General features: G+C 46.3%; 1 protein-coding gene across 5 annotated transcripts in view; it reads right to left on the bottom strand.

The window, feature by feature from the left end:
• Positions 1 to 21,915, bottom strand: part of LOC117361288 (caspase-10-like) — a 135,963-nt gene extending 114,048 nt beyond the window's left edge. For 4 of the 5 annotated variants that reach the window (XM_033946431.1, XM_033946433.1, XM_033946434.1 and 1 more), the window contains exon 1: positions 21,761 to 21,915. The gene's annotated coding sequence lies outside the window, so the exon portion shown is untranslated. Of the gene's footprint in view, positions 1 to 21,180; positions 21,280 to 21,760 lie in introns of those variants that run through there. The other variant, XM_033946432.1, reaches the window with a different exon arrangement.
• Between the last annotated feature and the right edge of the window lie 4,846 nt (positions 21,916 to 26,761).

Genomic DNA, 26,761 nt, shown 5'->3' with positions numbered 1-26,761 from the left:
TGTAATTCGCAGCCTCCGTCCTGCAGCCCTTTTTGTGGAGTGGGATGACGTTGGCTTTTTCCAGTCCATGGGGACTCTTCCCGTACTCAGGGAAACATTGAAGAGTATGGATAATGGTTCTGCCAGAACCTCACACAACTCTCTAAGCACCCTGGGGTGTAGATTATCTGGTCCCATGGCTTTGTTCACTTTTGAGTCTTGATAGTTCGCAGTAGACACTGTAAACTTGAAATTCAAAAACGAGTCTTCCGAGCTTTGCCTTGCTTGCAACTGTGGACCGGACCCCGGCGCCTCGCAGGTAAAGACTGAGCAGAAGTATTCATTTTGCAGTTCGGCTTTATCGGAATCTGATTCTACATAATCCCCATCTGGTTTCCTAAGACGTACTATCCCATCTATGTTTCTTTTTCTATCACTAATATACCTGAAGAAGGATTTATCTCCCTTCTTAATGTTCTTTGCTAGGTTCTCTTCTATTCTAAGCTTGGCCTCTCTGACAGCTTTAGACCTGACCAGATAGTCGTCTTTTGCCTCCCCTTTTTCTGATTGTTTGTAGGAGATAAATGCTTTTTTCTTTTCCTTAACGAGGTCCGAGATCTCTGTAGTGAACCACTGGGGTCTATGGTTTCTCCGTCGTTTGCTTACCGTTTTTATATAGCGGTTTGTTGCTTCGTGTAGGGTAGATTTCAGGGTTGACCACATAGTTTCTACATTATTAGTGTCAGCTTGGTCTTGTAGCACCCGATGGATGAAATCACCCATGCGCTTGAAGTCAGTGCTCTGAAAGTTGAGGACCTTAGTTGTTGTGTTTAATCTAGTGAAACCTTTCCTGAGGTTGAACCATACCATGTTGTGGTCACTTGAGGCTAGCGTATCACCTACTGAAACTTCCGAGACGCTTTCTTCGTTGGTGAGTACCAGGTCCAGTATCGCCTGGTCCCTAGTGGGATCCAATACCATTTGTTTGAGTCGTGCTCCCTTTATGGAGGTTAATAGCCTTCTGCTGCCGCTGGTTGTCGCGGAAAGCACAGTTACTTACCGTAACAGGTGTTATCCAGGGACAGCAGGCAGATATTCTTGACTGATGGGTGACGGCACCGACGGAGCCCCGGTACGGACAATTTTAGAGTGATTGCACTCTAAGAACTTGGAAAGTTCTAGCAGACCGCACTGCGCACGCGCGAGTGCCTTCCCGCCCGACAGAGGTGCGCGGTCCCCAGTTAGGATAAGCCAGCTAAGAAGCCAATCCGGGGAGGTGGGTGGGACGCAAGAATATCTGCCTGCTGTCCCTGGATAACACCTGTTACGGTAAGTAACTGTGCTTTATCCCAGGACAAGCAGGCAGCATATTCTTGACTGATGGGTGACCTCCAAGCTAACAAAAAGAGGGATGGAGGGAAGGTTGGCCATTAGGAAAACAAATTTTTCAAAACAGATTGGCCGAAGTGTCCATCCCATCTGGAGAAAGCATCCAGACAATAATGAGATGTAAAAGTATGAACTGAGGACCAAATAGCAGCTTTGCAGATTTCCTCAATAGGAGTGGAACGGAGGAAAGCTACAGATGCTGCCATCGCTCGGACTCTATGGGCCGTGACAGAACCTTCCAGTGTCAGTCCGGTCTGAGCATAACAGAAAGAAATGCACGCTGCCAGCCAATTAGACAACATACGTTTAGAAACAGGACGTCCCAATTTATTCGGATCAAAGGACAGAAAGAGTTGGGGAACTGATCTGTGGGGTTTCGTACGCTCTAGATAGTAAGCTAGAGCCCTCTTACAATCTTAAGTATGGAGAGCCTGTTCCCCAGAATGAGAATGAGGTTTCGGAAAGAAGACAGGCAGAACAATGGATTGGTTGAGATGGAATTCAGAGACAACCTTTGGGAGAAACTTTGGATGTGTACGCAGAACCACCTTGTCATGATGAAAGACCGTAAAAGGTGGATCCGCAACTAGTGCATGTAGCTCACTGACCCTCCTGGCAGAGGTAAGAGCAATAAGGAAAAGTACTTTCCAAGTGAGAAACTTGAAAGAAGTGGTAGCCAAAGGTTCAAATGGAGGCTTCATTAAGGCGGAAAGAACCACACTGAGATCCCAGATAACCGGAGGGGCTTTAAGAGGTGGTTTCACATTGAAAAGACCCCGCATGAACCTGGACACCAGGGGATGAGCTGAGAGAAGTTTTCCATGAACCGGCTCATGAAAAGCAGCAATAGCACTGAGGTGGACTCTGATGGAAGTAGACTTAAGGCCAGAGGCAGACAAAGAAAGCAGATAATCCAACAATGTCTCCACTGCCAGGGAAGTGGGATCGAGATGATGAAGAAGACACCAGGAAGAAAAACGTGTCCACTTCTAATGGTAACATTGCAAAGTGGCTGGTTTCCTGGAGGCATCTAGAATGGAACGAACGGGCTGAGACAAAAGAGTATCATGAGAAGTCAGCCCGAGAGATACCAAGCTGTCAGGTGCAGAGACTGGAGGTTGGGATGTAGAAGGGTCTCCTGATGCTGTGTAAGCAGAGAAGGAAACAGTGGAAGAAGAAAAGGTTCCCTGGAACTGAGTTGAAGTAGAAGGGAGAACCAATGTTGCTTGGGCCACCTCGGAGCAATCAGAATCATGGTGGCTCGTTCCCTCTTGAGCTTGAACAAGGTTCTCAACATGAGAGGCAGAGGAGGGAAAGCGTACAGGAACAGATTGGACCAGTCGAGGAGAAATGCATCCGCTGCCAAACGGTGAGGAGAGTAAAGTCTGGAGCAAAAAAGGGGCAGCTGGTGATTGTGAGGAGCTGCAAAAAGGTCTATCTGAGGAGTGCCCCATTGAACGAAGATGGACTGTAGAGTGGAAGGATCGAGTGTCCACTCGTGAGGCTGGAGAATTCTGCTGAGCTTGTCCGCTAAGGAATTCTTTTCTCCCTGAATGTAAATAGCTTTCAGAAATAGATGGTGATCTATTGCCCAAGTCCAGATCTTCTGGACTTCCTGGCACAAGAGGCGAGAGCCTGTCCCACCCTGTTTGTTGATGTAGTACATCGCAACTTGATTGTCTGTGCACAGCAGGAGTACTTGAGGAAAGAGAAGATGTTGGAAGGCCTTGAGGGCATAAAACATCGCTCTGAGTTCCAGGAAATTGATGTGATGCTTCATTTCCTGAGCTGTCCAAAGTCCTTGAGTTTGGAACTCGTTCAAATGAGCTCCCCAGGCGTAAGGGGAGGCATCGGTGGTGATGATAAGTTGATGAGGAGGTAGATGGAAGAGAAGACCTCTGGAGAGATTTGAGGATATCAACCACCATTGTAGAGACAGACGAAGAGATGATGTCACAGATATGTGACGTGAGCAAGGATCCATCGCTTGGGACCACTGGGTAGCTAGGGTCCATTGAGGAGTGCGCAGGTGAAGACGTGCGAAGGGTGTGACATGAACTGTGGAGGCCATGTGACCCAAGAGTATCATCATTTGCTTGGCAGAGATGGAATGTTGTGGAAGCACCTGCTGACATAGTGATTGAAGCGTTTGAAGACGGTTGGATGGCAGAAACGCTCTCATGAGGACTGTGTCCAAGACAGCTCCGATGAATTGAAGCCTCTGAGTGGGGATGAGATGAGATTTGGGTAGAATGATCTCGAACCCCAGAAGTTGAAGAAACAAGACAGTTTGGTTGGTGGCCAGGAGAACAGTCTGAGATGAATTGGCCTTGATTAACCAGTCGTCCAGGTAAGGAAAGACCTGAAGGTGGTGAGAGCGTAGAAAGGCAGCCACCACAATCAGACATTTGGTGAACACTCTTGGAGAGGAGGCAAAACCGAAGGGCAGCACCTTGTATTGGTAATGACAACGATTGATCATGAAGCGTAGGTACTGTCTGGAGGCCAGATTGACCGGTATATGAGTGTATGCTTCTTTGAGATCGAGGGAACACAGCCAGTCGCCTTGATTGAGAAGAGGGTAAAGAGTGGCCAGAGAAAGCATTCTGAATTTCTCTTTGACCAAGCATTTGTTTAGATCGCGAAGATCTAGGATGGGTCTGAGATCTCCTGTCTTTTTGGGAACTAGAAAATAACGGGAGTAGAATCCTTGCCCCTTTTGATCTAGAGGAACTTCCTCTATGGCGTTCAGAAGGAGGAGGGATTGAACTTCTTGAAGAAGAAGGGAAGACTGAGGAGTGTTCAAAGCAGACTCTTTTGATAGACCTTGGGCAGGAAGAGTCTGAAAGTTGAGAGAGTAGCCGTTGTGGATGATGTTGAGGACCCACTGGTCCGAGGTGATGGTTTCCCAACGGCTTATGAAATGAATAAAGCGTCCCCCTATAGGCAGCGGAAGATGGGCAGATGGAGGGATACTGGCTATGTCCTGGAGAACCAAGTCAAAAGGATTGTGAAGGTTTTTGTGGAGGAGGAGGCTTCACCTGTTGTTGCTGCTGTGCAGGTCTAGTGTTTTGCCTTTGTTGTTGCCTTTGACGCCTGGGTTGTTGAGCTGCCGGTGGCAAAGGACGAGCCACAAATCGACGCTGGTAGGCAGATTGCTGACGAAAAGGCCTGGTAGGTGGGGTCTTCTTTTTTGTTTTGAGGAGAGTATCCCACCTAGTCTTATGAGCCGAAAGCTTTTGAGTAGTGGAGTCCATGGATTCTCCAAACAGCACATCCCCCAGGCAAGGTGCATTAGCCAGTCGATCCTGATGATTGACATCAAGTTCTGACACTCTGAGCCATGCCAGTCAGCGCATGGCCACCGACATAGCTGTGGCCCGAGAGGTCAGCTCAAAGGTGTCATAGATCGACCTGACCATGAACTTTCGAAGTTGTAAGAGCGATGAAGTAGTTTGGCGAAAGGCAGATTTTTTACGGTCAGGGAGGTACTTCTCAAAAGCAGTCAGATTTTGTATGAGGTGCTTGAGATAGAATGAGAAGTGGAAAGCGTAATTCCCTGACCTGTTGGCTAACATCGCATTCTGGTACAACCTCTTGCCAAATTTGTCCATGGCTTTACCTTCTCTGCCAGGAGGGACTGAGGCGTATACACTAGCTCCCGTGGATTTCTTTAGAGTGGATTCCACTAATAGAGACTCATGTGGGAGCTGTGGTTTGTCAAACCCAGGGATTGGGATGACCTTATATAAGGAGTCTAACTTGCGGGGGGGCTCCAGGTATGGTCAAAGGTGTCTCTAAATTCTTGTAAAACGTCTCTCTCAAGATGTCATGGAGAGGTAATTTGAGATATTCCCTTGGAGGTTGGTCAAAATCCAGTGCATCAAGAAAAGCTTTGGATTTCTTTGACTCAGCCTCCAAGGGAATAGAGAGAGAGTCACACATCTCTTTTAAAAAAGATGAGAAAGAGGTTACATCTGGTCTAGAGGATGGGTCTAAAGCCGAAGGATCCTCATCACCAGATGAACATTCCCCTTCAGAGAGAAGAGGGTCCTCTGAGTCACCCCACAGATCAGGATCTCGAACCTGAAAACTGCGGTCTCGAGATTCCGGTGTGGATGGTTCCAGGTGTCGGGTTTTGCGTGCCGACTTACCTGATCTCATAGACACGGTACCGGGAGACATTAAGGGCTGCATCGGTGCCGAAGTCTGAACAGCCTGGTGTTGAGCTCTCGGTTCCGGTGCGAGGACTGGCATGGAGACCGAGGCAGCAGAATGTAGCGGTATCGACAAAGTGGATGCCGAAAGAAGGGACTGTTCCATTGTCGGTACCTGTGGCTCAGATCGGACCGGGACCGGAAAGCTCGGTGCCAATAGTGCAGGAAGGATTTGTTGCAACTGTTTCTTAAGCTGCACCTGCAGGACGGCGGCAATGCGCTCGTCCAATGAAGGCACCGGTACCGCTTTTTTCTTCTGCGGTACCTTGGGTGCCGCTCTACACTCCGAAGAGGAACCCGATGTCGAGGGGCTTACCTCAATAGGAGCGGAGCGCTTCCGCTGGCGCCTTGAGGTCGGCAGGATTGGGCTCGCTGCTACTGAGACCGGAGGACGCTCCAGCGGGGAAGGCTTTTTAGACGGCTTACCTGATGGATGCGACGCCGGCGCGGTGTCGACGAGGCGGGTCCCAACTGTGTCGGGGTCGAAGTGGGGACCGGTGCCGCCAAATCCGACATCTCGGTACCAAACAATAACCGCTGTTGAATTTGGCGGTTTTTAAGAGTTCTCTTTTTCAGAGTGGCACAGCGGGTGCAGGTGGACGCCTGATGGTCAGGGCCGAGGCACTGTAAGCACCAGTTGTGTGGATCGGTGAGAGAAATAGGCCTCGCGCACCGCTGGCACTTTTTAAAACCGGGTTGGGGGGGCATGAACGTAAAAACGGCTTCTGCCAAATCGAAGGCCGAGGCCTCGATGGTGGCAGCTGGCCCCGCCGGGGCAAACCCGAAAAATTGAGAAAAAAAGAAAAGAAAATTCTTCTCAGATTTTTTTTTTTTTAGAAAATAAATAAAGAAGAAAAATACAGAAAAAGTTTACGCGAGCGGGAAGGCGTTAGGAAAAAATTTTCAACAGCCGTTGAAAGTGCGTCTTCTTAGCTCCGCGGAAACTAAGAAACTGGGGACCGCGCGCCTCTGTCGGGCGGGAAGGCACTCGCGCGTGCGCGGTGCGGTCTACTAGAACTTTCCAAGTTCTTAGAGTGCAATCACTCTAAAATTGTCCGTACCGGGGCTCCGTCACCCATCAGTCAAGAATATGCTGCCTGCTTGTCCTGGGATAAAGTGTATTCCAATCTGCATCGGGCATATTGAAGTCCCCTAACAGAACCGTGTCCCCACGAAAAGTGATGTTCTCTATGTCTTCGATTAATTCTATATCCTTGTCTTCCTGTTGTCTTGGAGGTCTGTATACCACACCAAGATACAGAGGGATTCCCCGGTGTACTTGACATCTGTGATTCTGGTAGTTTTGATGTCCTCTTTAGTGTATAGTGCTACCCCTCCTCCTAACTTGCCCTCTCTGTCTTGACGAATTAAGTTGCAACCCGGAACAACCATATCCCACCCATATGAGTCCGTGAACCAAGTCTCGGATATCGGCACTACGTCAAGATCGGCATTCATTATTTCCGTCTCCAATTACAGAATTTTATTGCCCAAACTGTGTGCATTAACATACATAGCCCTCCATACCTTATGTTTGCTAAGTCCCTGTAGAGAGTTTCCCGCCTGAGTTAGTGTGACTCCTAAAGTATTGTTTTCGGTGTGTGTACTTACCCCGGACTCAGAAGTGGAGTTGTGACTCACCTCCTCAGGATAGTTACTTACTGCGCTGGTATCTGAGTGGGTACCCTCCCCCAACTTATCTAGTTTAAAGCCCTACGAAGTAGGCGGGTTAGTCGATGTCTGAAGACATTCTTACCTCTTCTGGTCAGGTGGAGTCCGGGGCCTTCGAGGTCGAGGGCAACTTGATTGAGGTCGAGACCTTCGAGGTCGAGGACTTGTCTGCAGGCTGTTCCATCGTGCCGAAGAGCTCGAGGATCCGGGCACGTCGACAACAAACAGCCCGCAGTTGGAGGGTGGCACTACATGGGCAAGATTCAGTAGGGTGGTCGGAGCCCAGGCACAGGATACACCAACGGTGGGGGTCGGTAACTGAAATCACTCGACTACACTGTGTGCACTTTTTAAACCCGGTAACAGGCCAGGACATAAGGGAAAAAGTAGCCGCGGCCATACGAGGCCAGGCAGCCGGACGAAAACCCAGGGTCCCCCGGGCCAAACGAACAGGAAAAAGAAAGATTTTTTTTTTTGACACGCCGCACAGCGACTCACACGAAGAAAAACAATAAAGGAAGCCACGGTGTAAGAAGGCACTTAGATTCAACGCAGAGCTGAGAGACAGGGCTTTCTGGATCCGCAGAAAACTAAGAACTGAGGCCAAGCTGAGGAGACGCACGCCCTGACTCGGGCGGGAAGGCACATGAGCATGCACAGTGCAGCATTAGCAAACTTTGAAGATCTTCAATCAAGTTTGCTTGAAAAGCTGTCCACGACGGGGCTCCATGGAAGACGCCAACCACATGTAGAGAATATGCTGCCTGCTTGTCCTGGGATAAATGCTGTTATGCAACATCTGAGAAACGGGCACTGTGGATCATAAGCTAGGCAGCAGACGACCATGCTCAAGTCGCACACAAGAACACATTGACGTACACAACCTTGTACTGAGCAAGGAGGACACACTGCAAACATAACAAACAACTTGCCAATTAGCAAGAGAAGCAGGAATAAGCCAGACAACTGTGGTTAGGGTAATTCATGATGATCTGAAACTAAAGTGTCTTAAAAATTGTTGTGCCCAAGAGTTAACTTTATACAATAAAGACACATGCCTGAAATGATGCAAACAGCTTTTGAAAAAGTACCTAGAGGACAGCATCAGCTTCATCTGGTTTACAGATGAAAAGATATTTATAGCAGCTCCATTAATTAACATACAAAATGATCACCTGTACATGCCCTCAACAACACTGAAGCACGAGGTTAATGCCAAACACCTACTACGGACCCATCCAACCTTCAGCCAGTCGGTCATGATCTTGGTCACAATCTCAAAACTGATACACAGATCTGCTCTTCATCAATCCTGGAGTTTAAGATCGACGGCACATATTACCGGGACATCCTCTTGACACTGAAGCTGTTGTCAGTAATCCGTCGCATGTTGGGAGACAACTTTATCTTCCAACAGGACAATGCCCCAGCATTGGGCAAAAGACACCATAGAACTGCTACATCACGAGACCCCAGACTTCATTGGTCCAGACCTCTGGTCTGCAAATTCACCAGACCTAAACCCAGTTGACTACCGGATCTAATACAGGAACGTATCTACCAAACAGCAACATCTGACGTCAAAAGACCTTAAACAAAGCCTCATTTCTGTTTGAGCTGAGCTAAAGAAGAGCATCATTGACAAGTTCATAGATCAGTGGCAGCCAAGGCTGAGGGTATGCCTTTGTGCAAAAGGAGCACACTTCGAACATCTGCTTAACTGAAACAATATTTTTGACTACATTTTTCTGCAAAATACACCATAAAACTTTTTGATGGGTTTTTATTCAGTTCACAATTCATTTTCATAAGGTAGTGTTGTGGTGCGGTGGGAAATATTTACATTTTACATCAACTTCATTCAGGACACAATGCACTATATTTTATAAGACTCGGCCCTATGGAAGATACAACAAAAAACATTTTGGGGGGGGGAGGGGGGTTTGGTTCACAGTGTAGTTCTGGTATGTTACTTACGACTATCTAACCTGCATTTAATTCTGAGGAAATGCATAGCGAGCAGTGGGGAAATAGGAGTTTTCAAGAATTTAGCACACCAATATATGATTAGGAACCAAAGTATGGTATCTTAATCATTTTGTTTTAGCCACCAACTAAGCTATCTAAAATGTGGTTTCCCTAGTATTGCTTCAATCAAATCCATTAAATAATGAAAATCATCCTCCTCTTCCTTCCTCCATATCAATTCTTTGAAAATCTTTTTCAATTGAGCTCTCGAGTCTCAAGGGATTTGATGTCACTAAGGATGGGTAATGGGATTCTGGAATACCACCTGTATTAATCAGATGTAAATCTGAACTATCACAAATACTCGTATATAAACCAATTTGAATATAAATTGAGGTGACTTTTTTCTCCCAAAAAAGGTTGACTTGAATATAAATTAGGGGGTTATATTCAAGTGCCCTGTCAGGTTCTACACCCAGTCCCCCTCCTAACAGGTTCTTCACCTAGCCCCCTCCCTGCTCTCAGCCCCCTTCTATCCCTTCTTCCCTCCCCTGCTAAGTCTGCATCCAATCCCCCTCCCTCACCTGTCGGGCTTTGCATCCAGCCCTCCTCCCTCCCTCTGCTGCCCTGCCAGGCACAGCACCCTGCCGCCCCCCCTTTCCCACTTCCCTGATGCCTTGCAGGCCTCTCCTGAGCTGCAGTTAAGCCCTGGTGGTCCAGCAGTGGGCAGGGACAAGAGGGATTCTTCCAACCGCCTGTCCTGGCCAACTCTCCTCCCTCCTGCCTTTCAGACTTTTTAAAATACCTATTGGGGCAGGATTGATCTTCTTATGCTCCTGCCCCATACAGATTGCAGGAACTTGCAAAGGTTGCCGCAATAACTCATGGCAATCATTCAGATAGCAGCTTTGCATGGAGCAGGAGCATAGGGAGATCACTCCTGCCCCGGTTCACCGCTGGACCACCAGGGCTTTAAAAGTAGGTTTTTCATAGTCTGGGAGGCAGGAAGTAAGAAAGATGTGTCAGAGTCAGCTGGACAGGAGGCGGGAGGGATCCCTCCTGTCCCGGCCCACCACTGGACCACTGGGGCTTACAACAGGCCTGGGGAGACCTGCAACAGGTCCTTGGGCGCTGACCTGAATATAAACCAAGACCCCCAGTTTTGAGCCATTTTTTTGGCTCAAAAATCTTGGTTTATATTCGAGTACATATGGTAGTCTCAAGAGCTTGTGACAGTATTGCCTATTGAGGGACATCGACATTCACACATATATTCTTGGAATGATTTGCCTCAAGCAACATTGAGGGACATCTACACTCAGATTACACAGCTACCCAGACACATATATTCCTGAAATGATATGCCTCAAGCTACTGGATGTGTAGAGTGACTGGGTGCAAAAGTGGATGTGGATATGGAGTGTGACTGACTGCATGTGCCCTGATTGACTGCCAGGTGAGATGTCTGACTGCGTGGAACAACCAAGTGGAGCATACCACATATACTCATATATAAATTAAGATAATATTTTTCTCCTAAAAATATTAGGGTGAATATTAACTTGAATATAAACCAAGAGCGATCCACACACGCTCCTACCATGCCATCTCCATAACAAAAATGGCTGCTGTAACTTCTGGCTGCAGTCTTGCAAGATTGCTGCTGGAGGTCATGGCAGTCATTCTGAGAGGTTGTACAGCTGATGGTTTTGCTGGTCCCACCCCTCTAATGTGCACTTCCTGTTTTGGAGTTGGTTAAAATAGCCCTGGTTGACCCATTTGGGACTTTAGACTACTAAATGTTAGCAGACTAAGATGTTATGGAATGTTCTTCCCCAAATTTTGTACACTTTCTCTAGCTTCTTTCCCCAGTAATGAGAATAGCAGCCAGCTAAAAAAGGTACAGTTTACAATTTTTAGTCCAATTGTTAACAGTTTCTAAAATTCACAGATATTGCAATATTAGCATGGAAACACCTACAGGCCAATCCTATTGCAAAAGGCTAACACTGGGCAATTCACTTAATCCTTCATTGCCCCAGGTACAAATAAGTACCTGTATATATGTAAACCACTTTGAATGTGTAACCACAAAAAAAACTGTGTACAAGTCCCATTCCCTTTTCCTCTAAAGACCCCTACATACGATATACTATGTTTTCATTTATGCTGAATTGCCTTAATCTGAATTTAAAGATAAAGAAATATGGACTAATTTTAGTTGTGTAAAAAAAAGCTGTGGAAACATACTTCATTCATTCAAGTATCAATCACTCGTAATGTAAGAAATATCTGAAAGGCTCTTGTTAGTACCTGTTTGGAAAAAGGTGGGAAAGTTAAATGAAGGCTATGCAAATGTTGCTTTAATTAGTGTACATCTTTTGAATTAACATAGGTCCACTTCCTTCACAGCCCTTTGGCTAAAAATATTCCTCCCCCCACACAAACACCCATAGATGACAGTTCTGCTATAAACAAGGACAAAGTCCATCTGGTGCAAATCAGATTTTTAATTTCCAGTCATTGGTATTTCATAGCTACCCTGGGCATTTAAGAACCATTGTTATATTGCAGAGTTCTATGGTCCATCTTTGTATTGGGCAGGCAACCTTAGAAAAAGAAGACAGCGTAACAGAATGGTTTTGGAAAGCAGCAAATTAAAGAGAGAGCAATGGAAAAACAGGAAAATCCAAATCCAAGTAACTAGTGTAAAGATTTCTACTGGGGAAATTTTGATAGCAAATCAAGCTCCAGATAAAAGCAACAATACCAACCAAGTGTTTTACCAACAATTCATGTGGTATTGCTCAAAAAAACAAACAAAATCATTTTAAGATTCAAATGTTTCATTTTGATTGACATTTCTCTGTCTACGCAACCAAACATCCAAAAGTCAGGACACTTTGGTACAGAGGCAAAGAAATGGCCAGCAGGAAAATGAGATAACAGTGTTATCTGTATGTCTCTAGTGGAACCTCATTCAGAGTAGCATGTAAAATTCTGGAAAATGCAGCTTCAAAAAGATAAGAATCAGATAGAGTGGTCCCTACTTGACCATCTCAGAAGTTGATAACATTTTTACTGGAAATACAATAGGACATGCGATGATATGTGCAAAGTCTTAAGAGCAGGATCTCAACCTCTTCCAAAGTTAGGGGCCTCGTTATTGGGGCCACTTTTCATTACGTGGAAGATAGTGAAAAAAAGTCAACTTTTGGCTCAGGTTGTAGGAAGGATAGTTGCTCGACCAAGCTAAGACTCATATTTCTACATTAGTACATATTTTTTGTGCTGAATCCAAATATACCACTCAAATCACTAGTGCATGCTTTGGTGTATCACTGGGGGACCACAAAGTTGATGAAAAATTTGAAAAGGATTGCACAGGCAAATATTTGACACAACATAACACCTGAGCGCACAATAGGGCTCATTAGGAACTGGACGAGATTACGACCTATTACTGCCCCATAAATTCTTAGGCATACTACACTTTTCTTATATGAGCTAAATCTTTATGAAAATTATTGAAAAAATGTCATGCAAATTATTACCTATATTTAATGTCATATATCACAAATGAAATAAAACCAAAACTTCTTATGCTATTTTATAGCCACTGGGGAAGTCACATGTGTCAAATGACATTCAATTAAAGTTATTGTCCAATAAATAATTAACTAGAGTGATCAGCGTAGTATCTTTGCTCCTTGCTCCAATCATTGGCCACATATATAACTTAATTATTTCTTATTAATATTTTTAAAATTTTTAAGAATTTTTAAATTTTTTTAAAATTATCAACGTTTTAAAATTCGCACCAGTGTCTCTGCAATTTCAATCGCATTACTGTTATTTAATCATGTGCACTTCTCCAAAATTTTGAAAAAATTGACAAACTACTTATCTCAAACAGTGCTCGTTTCTGGATATGCTTTTCAAGCAGTGCTTATCACACACATGCAAGCAGGGTTTATTTTATAGCCTCTTCACCCCTTTTATAGCCTCTTCTAACCACACTGGCGCTGTGGTGTAAACAAAATAAACAAACAAAAAAGACTTTTCCGCTCTCTGTTAAATCCAAGCTCACGTTTGCGGTCTAACACCAGCTTTGGCAGGATACACATTTCAAATCTGACATATTGTAATCACAAAACAGAAAATAAAATTATTTTTTATACCTTTTGTTGTCTGGTCATTAATCAAATCTTGTTGGTCCCAGGCTCTGGTTGTCTTCTGATAACTTGCTTGCCAGGGTCTCCTTCTTTCTTCTTTCTCCGTGCTAACCATCCATTTTCCATCCCCTTCCATTTCCCTTCCCTCCCCCAGAGGTCTGGCATCTTTCCTTTTTTTCGTCTCCATCCACAGATCCACATTTTCTCAACTATCCTTTTATCCAGCATTTCTCCAACCTTCCCCACCACCTCAGAGGCCATCATCTCTCCCTTTCTTTTCCCAACTACCCTCCTATCCAATATCTCTATCCCCCCACCACACCATCCCTTGTGTACAACTTCTCTCTCTTTCTGCTCCTTCCCTCCCTAAATCCCATTGTCTACCATCTCTCTTCCTCTCCTCTGTTTTTAGATCCATTATTTCTTCCCCTCAAAGTCTAGCATATGCACATCTCTTTGAACCGCCCTTCCCTCCCTCCGTGTACTTCTACACCAGGAACCCCCCCCCCCGAAGGGACACCCCCCTTGAAGGCCTTCACCACCCCCCCTGAAGCCCTGCCTGCCCCCCCTGAAGGCCTGTGCCATCACCCCTAAAGGCCTGTACCCCCTTGAAGGCCTGCACACCCCCGAAGGCCTGCCAGTCCCCCCTGAAGGCCTGTCCCACCATCCCTGAATGACTGCACACACACCCCCTCCAGAAGGCATGTTCCCCCTGACCTCCCACACATTCATTTACCTAATTTCAGCAGTGGAGCAGCCTGCAGAGAGGATATCACTACCAGAACGAAGGAAGTTATCCTGCCACTGTATCGAGCAATGGTGCGCCCACATCTGGAATACTGCGTCCAATACTGATCGCCATACCTCAAGAAGGACATGGCAATGTTTATGTTTTTATGTTTATGTTTATTTATTCATTTGATGAATCGCTTATCTATAATTTACTAAGCGATTTACAATAAGATACATAAGCATTATAAAACAAGATACTAATATTATATACAAACTAAAATCAATACTCGAGAGGGTCCAAAGGAGAGCAACGAGGATGATAAAGGGTATGGAGAACCTCTCATATGCCGAACGGTTAGACAGGCTGGGGCTCTTTACCCTGGAAAAGCGGAGACTGAGAGGGGACATGATACAGACTTATAAAATCATGAAAGGCATAGAGAAGGTGGAGAGGGGCAGATTCTTTAGACTAGCAGGGACAACTAAAACAAGAGGTCATTCAGAAAAACTGAGAGGAGACAGATTCATAATGAATGCAAGGAAGTTCTTCTTCACTCAGCGAGTGATAGACACCTGGAACGCGCTTCCCGTAGAGGTGATAAGTCAGAGTACAATTCTGGGGTTCAAAAAGGGACTGGATGACTTCCTGGAAGCGAAGGGAATAACAGGGTACAGATAGAGGTTTACCTTACAGGACACTGAGCAAATAGGGTATGGACATTTTAGGTTAGGTAGGGAACACTTTCAGGTCATGGACCTGGAGGGCCGCCGTGGGAGCGGACTGCCGGGCACGATGGACCCCTGGTCTGACCCGGCAGAGGCAATGCTTATGTTCTTATGGCCGGTACTAGCGATCTTTGCAAGCTGCCATAGACCTCCGGAGCTGTTTCCTCTGCCGCGATCCTGGCTCTGATGTCAGAGGAGGGGCAGGACCGCAGCAGAGGGAAGACAGCTCCGAAGGCCTATGGCAGCTTGCAAAGATCGATAGCACCGGCAATCCTCTCTGCAGGCTGCTCCGCTGCTGAAATTAGGTAAATGGATGCGTGGGAGGCCAGGGGGGAAGCCGAACACCAGCACTTCCCAACTGACCCTCACCCTCTAAAGCAGGAGTGGCAGCAGCCAGCTAGCAAGACACAGCACTGCCCCTCCTGCTTTAGGTGGTGAGGGGGGAGGGTAAGTCACCAAATTGGGAGGCCAATTTTTTTTGTTTTAAATCGATTTGAATCAAATCACTCGAAGTGAATTGGTGAATCGATTCGAATCGTGAATCGGGCAGCATTAATCCTCAGTATTCACTCCTCTTGATTCAGGACAAGCCTGTAATAAGAGTCGTGAGCGAATGTTACCCAAAGGGGTACTCAAGCATGAAACATCCTCGGACCTTGCACCCACAGTGAAAGCGCTAAAATAACCAAACAATACGGTGCTCAAAATTACTTTTCCTTTTTGTCAAAGCACCTTCTTGCCTTGAGATATTCACATCTGCACTCCCCCGACGATTTCTCTGCCAGCATCCAGTGTTTGCTCCTGAAGAAGGGGATCAATTCCCTGAAACGGAGCTCTGTTGAGCAAGTCATACGAGCGTTTACAACTGCCTTGATACAGATAAGTACTAATTATTCTGCTTTTCTTCAATGAATTTTTGATTATATGTTTGAAGCAGTGGATGTTAGGGGAGCGTCATTAAGAACCTAGTTCTGTGTTTGACTTTTGATCTCATCGTATGGATTTCAAAACAATTTTTATTGTACATTGGGAGTGATTTTGTCACCATTTAAAAGAATAAGAAAAAGACTAACAATAGACAAAAAGAAAAAAGGAAAAGTAATTTTGAGCACAGTATTGTTTGGTTATTTTAGCGCTTTCACTGTGGGTGCAAGGTCCGAGGATCTTTCATGTTTGAGTACCCCTTTGGGTAACATTTGCTCACGACTCTTATTACAGGCTTATCTTGACTCAAGAGAAGTGAATACTGAGGACCATCGCTTATTTATTTATTAATTATTTAATGGACAGACAATCAATCACTTTAATTGAACATCATTTGACACATGTGACTTCCCAGTGGCTATAAAATAGCATAAGCAGTTTTGGCTCTATTTTTATATATCCCAACTGTACATCTTCCAATTTCTTTTTTTCTTGCACCATTTAAAAGAGCAATTTTTGGGCTACAAAACTCACCGAGTCACATTAGGACGAATAATATGACCAAAAAACAGTATGGTGAGGAAAAAGTAACAATTTCAAAGACAAATCATGCTTCACAAGTCACTTCAAATCTTGCAGCTAGCCCAAGTACAATGCCTTGAATTTATTGTCAATATTGGATAACACAGTTCGTGAATAACTGTATTACCTTCATGTTGAGTTTGTCATCGAAGCTTTAAGAACCATAAAAATATGTTCCTCTGAAACCCACACAATATATTTTTTAATGAGCCAATGAAATGATCGAGCAGGACCTTGTGGATGCAAAATGTTAATTAAGGCATCATTGTGTTCTGAGGAGATTAATTGTCATACATGTAAGCAGCATATTGGCTGGGCAGCAGGTTGACAAGTTGGATAAATGGAGGATTATCAGCTTTAGTTTCAATTTTGATGGGCCATTTACAAGAGTATGGCCTATATTCACTAAGCAAACCGATTGTGTACCGATGAGCCCTTTTGTGACCAAATTTCCCGCCAAACCCATTCACTAAAGCCTGTAGCGATCCTCCCATGCAAATTAGCAAAACTCCATGCAAAATAGCCAAGCGACTGATTCACTAACAATTGCTTGGCTATTTTGAATCGGGTTTTACTATTAGCAAACCCAACTGCTGCAGACCTGTCGATAACTGAGTTACCATCAGGTCTGCAGGTTTTTTGACAGGCCGGCCTGTCTATTTTATTCATTTTTTTTTCCATGGCACAGATATTTTTCGTGTGTTACACGCGCAAAATATTTGCCCCATAAAAAAAAAAAAAAATTAATAAAAGACAGGCAGGCCTGTCAAAAAAATGTGCCCCCACACACACAAATATGCCCTTCCCCAAAGAAAACGTGTGCCCCAAGCAGGAGGGATGCCAACTCCCTCCTACCATAAGCACTAAAAAAAAACCCCAAAACCCCCCACATTGCCAATGCTGCTGCAGCATGGCCGACCCCCACCCCCGACCGGCATGGCCCTCGCCCTCCCTCCCCGCGACCGGCATGGCCCGGCCCTCGCCCCCCTCCCAGCAGCAAATATTTGGGAGCAGGAGGGGTGCTCAGTCCCTCCTGCTCCAAGGCCTCCCACCCCCAGCCCACCCCTGGACGGCCCAGGAGGTCGGGCTCGGCCCACCCACCCCGTGTACCTTTAAATAGTTGGGAGCAGGAGGGGTGCCCGGTCCCTCCTGCTTCTTGGCCAATCTTCAGGAACAGGAAGAAAGTTCTCCCGCTCCTGCTCTTCCGTCCAATAGCAGCCTTAGGCCCTGCCCCGGCGCATCATCTGATGCATGGGGAAGGGCCTAAGGCACTGATTAGCTGAAGCGCCTTAGCCAATCAGTGCCTTAGGCCCCTCCCCGTGCATCAGATGATGCGCCGGGGCAGGGCCTAAGGCCACTATTGGGCGGCGACCAGACAGAGGAGCAGGAGGACTTTTCCTCCTGCTCCCGAAGATTGGCATAGGAGCAGGAGAGTCCGGGCACCCCTCCTGCTCCCAAAGATGGAGGGAGCCTTGTCTCAAGGAGCAGGAGGGACTGGGCACCCCTTCTGCTCCCAACTATTTTAAGGGTACACGGGGTGGGTGGGCCGGGCCGGGCCCGACCGCCTGGGCTGACCAGGGGTGGGAGGTCTTGGAGCAGGAGGGACTGAGCACCCCTCCTGCTCCCAAATATTTGGGAGGGCAGGCAGGAGAGATCGGGGCCTGGGGGGGTGTTGGGCAGGGCCGGTGGGTGGGGCTAGTGTAGGCTATCCTGCCTGCCTGATCACCGGACTCTCCTGCTCTCTGCCGCCATTCTACGCAGTACAGGCCCGCTTTAAAACCACAGGCTTGCACTGCAGGGAACGGCAGCAGAGAGCAGGAGAGTCCGGCAAGCAGGCAAGAGAGATTGGAGCAGAGCAGGAGAGATCGGGGCTGAGCCCTGACAGCAGTGACAGGAGGCTGCTTCTTCTGTCACTACTGTTAGGGTGTGTGCATGAGCGGGGATCGCTCTCTAGTGATCCTGGCCATGGGTAGGGGGCGTGTTAACGATCATCCCCATTTGCATGCAGGCCTTTAGTGAATTTGTCAGCCTGCATGCAAACGGAAATGGATCGCACACAGTTTGGAGGGTTAGTGAATCTAGCTCTATGTGTGTAAGCAGTGGATGTCGTTAACTGAGTTAGCATGGCAAGCCCAACAAGCTTAGCTATACCATGCAATTTCACACCTCTAGCTTATTTGCATATTATACAACAGGATGCCAAAGATGCCCTTTTTTTACCACTGACTGTATAAACATGTTAATAATGTATGTATGCATTTGAGGCCCAACTTCTGGCCAAAGCAAGGCTGGGTCAAATATGAAACAGAATGGATTTTGTAGGTAGGTGTTTGGTCTGGCTACTATACAGAACTTACTTTTTGCATATACTCAACATGAAGAAATTCTAGCAACTTAAAGTATTTGAAAATTAAAACTTTGTAGTATGGTTGTTAAGCATAGTAGTTTTATTTTATAATCTCATGCTTGTTGTATTGCAGTATATTACGTTCAGGATCACTCCCTGATGCAATTTTCTGAAACATGGTCCATGTTAGAGGGGGAGAGTGTGGCGCAGTTATTAAAACTACAGCTTCAGCACCCTGAGGTTGTGGGTTCAAACCCACACTGTAACTTGTGATTCTGAGCAAGTTACTTAATCCCCCATTGCCCCAGGTACATTAGATAGATTAAGAGCCTGCCAGGACAGACAGGAAAAAATGCTTGAGTACCTGAATAAATTCATGTAAAACAGTTTTGAGCTCTCCTGGGAGAACGGTATAGGAAAACAAATAAATAAACCAAGATGACTTCTGGGAAACACCAATGTCCCAGGTATTCAATGCCAGTGCCTGTATTAGGCCTAGCATTGAATATTTAAGCTCTAAGTCCTTTTACAAAGCTGTGCTAGTTAGTGATTCCTGTGTAGCAAGTGCAACAAAGCCCATATAATTCTTATGGCTGCAACCTGTAAACTGTTTATTATGTATGTTAGCCTGTAACCCATTCTGAGCTCTTTGGGGAGGACGAGATAGAAAACGAAATTATTAAATAAATAAAATGCAGAGAATCTCCTTTAAAAGTCAAATCGTTACCACTATGGCCACTACTCAATGGATTTTACTGGCGAGTTTTAAGTATCCGGCCCTTAGGCAGGGCCTATTTATAAGAAAAGGTAATTCTTCACAAAAGTAGCGACCAATCCAGTTTCAACTTTACTCTGGGAAAATGAAACATGAAATCTGATTAGTCACTATGGACAAGTTCTCTCAGACATATCTCACCTGCCCTAAGCCACTCTGCCCTTCTCTCCAGTGGCATAGTGAGGGGTGGTGGCGGCATCCCCCTTCCCTTCTCGTGCCCTATACCTTTTTAACTTCTCCGATGTGAGCAGCATGCCTACGTCGGAGTCGGCTCGCCCTTCAACATCACTTCCTGGGCATGGGACCCGAAAGTGATGTCAGAAAGGGCGCTCACACAGGCAGTAATATTGTTCATGCCGGAAAAGTAAAAAGGGTAGGGGGAAAAGGCAAGGGGCACGCTCAGGCAGGGGGAGGAGCAGAGGGCAAAGAGGATGGTTGCTGATGCCCCTAGCAAGATGGCACCCAGGGCGGACCTCTTACTATGCCACTGCTTCTCTCTCAGAGAGCTTGTTGATTTTGCTGGCTCATGAGATTGGGAGTTACAAGATCAAAAGGCTCTTCTTGCACCTCAACACATATCAGTTACTGCAAAATGTCTAAAGCCCTGTCTGATGTTATAACTATATTAAAAAGTTTTGATATCACCTCAGTAAGCCTAAACTAAACCAAACCTTAAGTTTGCATACGCATCATCTCCATAAAGGCCAATATACAATCCTGCCACTGCAAAACACTATGTACAAACTTGTGCAAAAATAGAGTTGGAGCCTTACCATATCAGAAAAGCTCCAGCTTCCAGGACTCAAACAGCAACAACTTTATGTGTGAAAAATGCACTGTAAATATTATACCAGGTCCTATAACACTAATAAAATACCTATTGAGAAAACAGAAAAATGGGACTACTGCAAAATTTCTACACAGAAACATTCCCATGAATAAATTCAGAATGAAATACTTTTTTCTACCTTTGTTGCTGGAGTATGTTATTATTATTTTTTTCATTTTCTTTGGTTGCAGTGATTCTGTTGTTTTTTTTCTCGTCTTTGCAAGGTACTCACTTTGTATCCCTGTGATCAGTATTGCCCTTCTGTGTTCCCATCCCCCTCTCCAGGATTCCCCCCCCCCCTATCTCTGTCCCTGTCTTCCCTCCATATCCAGCATCTCATCTCTGTGCATCACCTCTTCTTTTCTGCCCACCCACCCCCAGCCAGTGGCTGGCAGGTCATCCCCCTCTGTTCCTTCCTTTCCCCTACAATCCTAATCTCTACCTCCTCGAGCCCAGTGTCCCCCTTCCACTCTCCTCCTCCACTGCTCTCCCCTCATCCAGCTGCAGCTTTCCCTCTTCCATTTTAAGTCCAGCGGCACTCTCCTCTGCTCCTAATCCAGCAGCACCTCTCCCTCTCACCTCCCAGCAATAACAGCACCTCTCCCTCCCCTCCTACGACTAGGTGCAGCACCTCTCCTTTCCACCCCCAGGTCCAGCAGCACTTCTCCTCTCCGACTACCAGGGCATCTCTCCCTTCCCTTACCCACTCATTACTCCCTCCCCTCCTCTAACTAGTAGCGGCATCGCTTTTCCAGCGCACCTCGCCCTTCCCTTCCCTTCTCACTAGCAGCAACACCCCTCCCTTTTCTCTCCCAGGTCCATCGGCATCACTGCACCCCCTCCCCCCACGCCCCCCATTAACTTGCCTGACTGCTGCCGTAGTTTTAGCAAGTCAATCTCCTTCAGCAGCCTCGGGACCTCTGCTAGGCCGTCCCGCCTCCGAGGAAGAAGGAAGTTGCATCATCGGAGGCGGCCCGGCCTAACAAAATCGCCGAGGCTGCAGAAGGGAATCGATTCGCTAACACTACTGCAGCTGTCAGGCAAAATCCAATAAGGAGAGAGCTTGCTAGTGGGAAAGGGAGGGAGAGGTGCTGCTAGTCCAGGGTAGAAAATTGAAAATGACAGCGGCAGTAGGAACGCGGAAAGCATGCCGGCACTGCATAGCCCCCGGGTACTTAACATATCACGTGTTGGGAACCTCTGTACTAAGGGACCGAAAATGAACATCATGGGTTTTTAACTTTTCCCCTGCCTGGGAAAGCAAGGGGCGCTACTTATTCACTTCACAAGCAGGTAAACGCATGAAATCCGGGGCGGGTGAGAAACTTTTTGCCAATCAACCCATGTAAAAACCAGGAAGCTAGGTCAAGAATAAATATATCACACACCAAGGGGGGAGGCGTGTGCCAAAGTAAAAGTAATGAGAGACGATCGAGGAACACCTACCTCCAAATCACATTTGCACCACACGGGAAGCATTTAATTTCCTTTACAAATCTAGCCTTGCGTTGATCAGTGACGTTTTCACAGTCTTTTATCTTGAAACAAGTTTCCCCAAAACAATTTTCTTCCACCCCAGGCCCGTCTTCCTGATTGGAAAGGGAGCCGCCCATCGCATAAAGTACAACTGCTCCACCCACAAAATGCAGGCTAGTGTTACGGGAGGGTTTGAAAATCGCCTGTTTTTTTTTGTTTTTTTTAACTTTCTTTATTAATTGTTTACATTCAGTACACAAGCATCCACTTCTTACAGCAACATGGAGATAATAATAAAGAAAACAATCTTTTGGAACTGAGGAAAAATTATTAATCTCCAAATTAGACCACAATAATCAAAGTGGAAGTGAAAATAAAAGGCAAGGAGATCCACAAAGGAAACTTAACATTCATCGTATATATCAAAAGGCCTTTGTACTTTTACAGCGGTAAACTTCATTAATCTGATCTAATGTACTGATCTCCAAATTATTTTTTTAAATTCTATGAGAGCTTTCAATTATTCAGGAATAAAGAATAAATGTCTCAAACCACCCAACTGTATTAAACATTTACAAGGATAAAGCAATCTAAGGGCTCCTTTTACGAAGCCACGTTAGTGGCTTTATCGCACGCACATTTTTAGCGTGCGCTAACCCCCGCGCTAGCTGAAAAACTACCGCCTGCTCAAGAGGAGGTAGTGGCTAGCGCAGCCAGCAAATTAGCACGTGCTATTAACCGTGTTAAACCGTTAATACGACTTCATAAAAGGAGCCCTAAATGTAGCTCCAATATTCAAAATATCCTGTATAAGAACAAGAACGAGAGGGCATTTGGAAAAATTAAGAGGGGACAGATTCAGAACCAATGCTAGGAAGTTCTTCTTCACCCAAAGGGTGGTGGACACCTGGAATGTGCTTCCAGAGGGTGTGATAGGACAGAGTACGGTATTGGGGTTCAAGAAGGGATTAGATAACTTCCTGAAGGAAAAAGGGATAGAAAGGTATAGATAGAGGATTACTATAAGAACATAAGAAGTTGCCTCCGCTGAGGCAGACCAGAGGTCCATCTCGCCCAGCGGTCCGCTCCCGCGGCGGCCCATCAGGCCCATTGCCTGAGCAATGGTCCCAGACTATCCCTATAACCTACCGCTACTCCTATCTGTACCCCTCAATTCCTTTATCCTCTAGGAACCTATCCAAACCTTCTTTGAAGCCTTGTAACGTGCTCCGGCCTATCACAGCCTCCAGAAGCGCGTTCCATGTGTCCACCACCCTCTGGGTGAAAAATAACTTTCTGGCATTTGTTTTAAACCTGTCCCCTTTTAATTTCTCCGAGTGCCCCCTTGTACTTGTGGTTCCCCATAATCTGAAAAATCTGTCCCTGTCTACTTTTTCTATACCCTTCAGGATCTTGAAGGTTTCTATCATGTCTCTTCTAAGTCTCCGCTTTTCCAGGGAGAACAGCCCCAGCTTTTTCAGTCTGTCAGTATATGAGAGGTTTTCCATACCCCTTATCAGTTTAGTTGCTCTTCTCTGGACTCCCTCAAGTACCGCCATGTCCTTCTTGAGGTACGGCGACCAGTACTGGACACAGTACTCCAGATGCGGTCGCACCATTGCACAATACAGTGGCAGGATGACCTTTGTCCTGGTCGTGATACCCTTCTTAATGATACCCAACATTTTGTTTGCTTTTCTTGAGGCTGTGGCGCACAGTGCCGACGCCTTCAAAGATATGTCTACCATCACTCCCAGGTCTCTTTCAATGTTACTTACCCCTAGCAGTGATCCTCCCATTTTGTAGCTGAACATTGGGTTCTTTTTCCCTACATGCATGACCTTGCATTTCCCTACGTTAAAGTTCATTTGCCATTTTTTGGCCCATTCTTCTAGCGTCGTTAGGTCCCTTTGCAGATCTTCGCAGTCTTCCATGGTTTCAACCCTGCGGTAGAGTTTGGTGTCATCCGCAAATTTAATAACTTCGCAATTTGTTCCCGCCTCCAGGTCATTAATAAATATATTGAACAGGAGCGGTCCCAGCACCGGCCCCTGCGGAACTCCGCTCGTGACCCAATGCCAGTCTGAGTAATGGCCCTTTACTCCAACCCTCTGTTTCCTGTCTGCCAGCCAGTTTTTGATCCATCGATGGACCTCCCCTTGCACCCCGTGTTTCCACAGCTTTTTAAGCAGTCTTTCGTGCGGTACCTTGTCGAAGGCTTTTTGAAAGTCAAGGTAAATGATGTCAATGGATTCCCCTTTATCCACCTGTCTGTTTACCCCCTCAAAGAAGTACAATAAGTTTGTGAGGCATGACCTACCCTTGCAGAAGCCGTGCTGGCTTGACTTTAGCTGTCCATTGTTTTCTATGTGTTCACAGATACTGTCCTTAATCAGTGCTTCCATCATCTTTCCCGGGACCGAGGTCAAGCTCACCGGCCTGTAGTTTCCCGGGTCCCCCCTTGAACCCTTCTTGAAGATGGGAATGACATTTGCAATTTTCCAATCCTCCGGGATCTCTACAGTTTTTAAGGATAGGTTACATATTTGGCGAAGTGGCTCTGCTATTTCGTTCCTTAGTTCCTTGAGTACCCTTGGGTGAATGCCGTCCGGACCTGGTGATTTGTCGCTCTTTAGCCTGTCTATCTGCCTGAGGACATCCTCTTGGCTTACCTCCAGGTCCTGGACTTGATGGGCTGCCACGTGAGCGGACTGCTGGGCGTGATGGACCTCTGGTCTGACCCAGCAGAGGCACTGCTTATGTTCTTATGTTGTGTGACCTTGGTCATATCTGGAAATATCCAAACTTTTTGTACGTAAAACAGAGTTTGAGAATTGTGGAATACTTTTTCATAACATTGTTCAGATCCTGTTCAAAAATAAAGGAAACAACCAGCTCTTTGGGTGGTTTCATTTAATGATTACTCTAAAATAGCAGATAAATGTCCCAAGTCAAGTTTCTGATGCTCTGAAGATTGTAATATATCTTCATCCTGGGAAGAATTCTTAGGCACTTTCAAATAAAATGCTCTCTTTATAGGGGGAACCATTTCAGAAGAAAAACGAAAAACTTCCATTAAATACTTCTTAGGGCTCCTTATACTAAGCTGCGGTAGCGTTTTTAGCGCACGCTGAAGATTAGTGCGTGCTAACCCCTGCGCTATGTGGAAAAACTAACACCAGCTCTATGGAGGCATTAGCGTCTAGCACATGTGGCATTGTAGTGCGCGCTAAGCACACGCTAAAACCGCTAGCGCAGCTTAGTAAAAGGAGCCCTTAAATCTGTCTACAGGTAGAATTCCTGAATCCATTGGAAAATTTAAGAAACGTAAATTCATTCTTCTATTAAAATTTTCTAACTGCTCTTTCTCCTTAATGATGTTTGATCTTTTACCACAGTACAGTCAAATCTCGGTTTGCGAGTAACGCGGTTTGCAAGTGTTTTGCAAGACGAGCAAAACATTTTCGCAAATCGTGACTTGCAAACCGAGCGTTGACTTGATTAGCAAGTCCCCCACCCGCGAACCGGCATCGCCTCCCTGCCTGTGAACGCCACCCCCCATTAACCGGCATCGCCCCCCCCCCCTCGCGAACGCCCGCCCAAACTGAAGTCTTACCCCCATCTGGCACCGGCATGTAACACCAACCCACAGGAGGTGCCGGTGCCCGATGATCGTGCTGCTTGCCAGACTGGGCCTTGAGCATCTATGCATGCTCAAGGCCTTCTGGCTCTCGTTCTCTCTGAGAATCTCGTTCTCTCTGAGAATCTCGTTCTCTCTGAGAATCTCGGAGAGAGGCGAGAAGCAGAAGGCCTTGAGCATGTGCAGATGCTCAAGACCCAATCCAGCAAGCAGCATGATCTTCGGGCACCGACACCTCCTGTGGGTTGGTGCTGCATGCCGGTACCATATGGGGGTAAGGTTTCAGTGCGGGCGGGCGTTCACAAGGGGGGGCGATGCCGGTTCACGGGGAGAGTGGCGTTTGCGAGCGGGCGATGCTGGTTCGTGGGGGGGATATGGAAGTGTACCAGTGGCCTCAGGGGTGGGGGGGGGTCTTTTGGGGATGTAGTGGGGTGGGATGGAGCACTGCCAGTGGCCACGAGGGGGGGGGGAAAAGGTGGAACCAATCAAGTGAGTTTCCCTTACTTCCTATGGTGAAACTCGCTTTGATATACAAGTAATTTGGTTTACGAGCATGCTTCTTGAACGAATTATGCTCGTAAACCAAGGTTCCACTGTATTTTGAAATTTTTGAAAAGATGTAATATCAGATTAAAATTGTTGATATTTAGCAGAAGAATCCAACTTAAAATCTTCTACATTTTTAGCTAGCAAATCCATTTTAGAAATTAACATTGTTACCTCAGCCAAGGATTTTTCCACTATTGTCAGATCAATGATTGTTTACCATAGAGACTGAAGTGTAATCGCCATAGAAAGGTTAGAATTGCCTAGCCCTGGTTGATATTGGTGTCTTTTCTGTGGGGAGTTGCCCTCACTCAGAGACTCTAGCCGCCGCATTTCAGCTGACACACACTGCTCTGGTGACAAACCCACACCTGACGCCGGACACTGCGGTTGGATCGGTTTCAGGGGAGAAAAGAGTAACATCAAGCAGCACAGCCTCTCCTTCGTGCCACGCAAATGCAGGGCTCTCACCTCCAGTTTGTGACGCTGGGTTCCCAGTAAAGTATCTCTCCACTTGAACCGGAAATGAGGTGAGGTCTAGTTAGGGTTACCAGAAATCCGGATTTCCCCGGATGGCTTTTCAAAACCTGGTACCTTGTTTGGGTTTTGAAAAGCTTTCCTTCGTTTAGGAGGGCATCTGCACATGTGTGGATGTACTGCCCGATGAGCGAAGGCAGTGGGGATGGGGGAGGGAGCAGGGGGTGTGTGACAGGGCATGGCAGGGATGGGTGGGACGGGGCTGGCCTGGAGTGGGTATAGGGGCGTCTAGATTTTCCAGACAGAAA

Source organism: Geotrypetes seraphini, chromosome 5, assembly GCF_902459505.1.
Source record: "Geotrypetes seraphini chromosome 5, aGeoSer1.1, whole genome shotgun sequence".
Lineage (NCBI taxonomy): Eukaryota > Metazoa > Chordata > Amphibia > Gymnophiona > Dermophiidae > Geotrypetes > Geotrypetes seraphini.
This window is presented reverse-complemented; position numbering and strand designations above follow the sequence as displayed.